The sequence below is a fragment of the Buceros rhinoceros genome, unplaced genomic scaffold (assembly GCF_000710305.1).
Source record: "Buceros rhinoceros silvestris isolate BGI_N320 unplaced genomic scaffold, ASM71030v1 scaffold41575, whole genome shotgun sequence".
In the NCBI taxonomy this organism is placed as follows: Eukaryota; Metazoa; Chordata; class Aves; order Bucerotiformes; family Bucerotidae; genus Buceros; species Buceros rhinoceros.
This window is the reverse complement of record NW_010414151.1, coordinates 1-1314: the sequence shown is the minus strand read 5'-3', so window position 1 is coordinate 1314 and position 1314 is coordinate 1.

Below are 1314 nucleotides of genomic sequence, written 5' to 3'. Positions count from 1 at the left end.
CACAAAACCTTCCTGAGCAAATAGCACAACAGCCGAGCTCTTCCCCATGAATCTCCTTTCTGGGTTTCCTAAAGCAATCTGCCTGTTCCACCAGCCGCATCAGGAGAGACTGTAATTGCGTTTAATCCGTTGCTCGAGCTCAGAGCCAGTCGCGCTGCCATCGTGCTAATATCGCCGCTCTGCTGCCTCTAGAGATGGAGTGACGAGTTTAGACCTGAAATCAAATTTGGCTCTAAGCTTCCAGAGGATCTATCAGCCAAATTACTTGTGGTCTCTACCGGGAGCCTGTCATGCAGTTCAGCTCTGCGAGGATGTCTTAGCCCAGGCAGGTGAGGTTGTAGTGCTTTTTGTTTGGGGAGCAATGACGTTCTGAAACAATATATACGCAAAGTAATGGAACTCTTTGTAGTGAGGGCTGAGTGTTCGTTTCCAGGACAATGAGAGTGCCGCCTTCTGGTGGTTCCAGCTTTCTGAACTTGTATCTTCCCTCATGTGGCTGCACATAAGGTTTTCGCTTGCAAGGATGTTCACCAGCAGCTGTTGACATAAACCTCTTCATACGCTGTATGAGCTGTGGAGGTTTATGTCTAACATGTGTGTTTTCTGATGGGCGCTCATGGACAGGGGGCTGCAAACACCTCTGACACAACACTGACCGAAGCCCTTGTTCTCTTGATGAGGTCTCAGCTCCACAGCGTAAATTTAGTGGCCAGTGGGCCCAGCACTCGTTTTGCCAGTGAATAGTAAATTTTCTGGTAAATGAAGTCGTGGGATGGTGAGAGCTGCAGTGAAAAGGGGTGAGTTCAAGGGATGTTTAGGCCAAATAAAAGGTGAGATTTGAGAACTGTTGTTTTGAGGGTTTCAGCTCACACTTGTGTTACTGTTCCTCTCTGAAATGATGTTCTCCTTGTAAATAGTATCTTTACTTTGTAAAGGCAACCCGTAATGAGTTCCAGTGATCCACAAGCTGAATGAAACCTTTGACTTCAGGTCACGTGGCCTGAAATGGGGTAGAAATTTTGTGACCTGTTCCTTTCAAAAAACCCTACAAGCTGCTTTTTGGAGGTGGGCTGCAGCTGGGTGTGAGCCCTGGAGCAGTTTCCTGGGGAGGAAGGATGCTCCGGCTTTTCCAGCAGGGTCTCTGCTCCCGTCCCCGCAGCAGGAGCTGCTGCTCTGCAGCTGCGAAGGGGACACGGAGCCTCGAGAGGTCTCTCTCCCCCTTCACAGCCGATGCCTGGTGCTCAGTACAGCAACAGCTCTGTGGTGTTGTTAGTATTAGGTGAAGCACGTGGAAAGTAGATGTTGTGCAATATA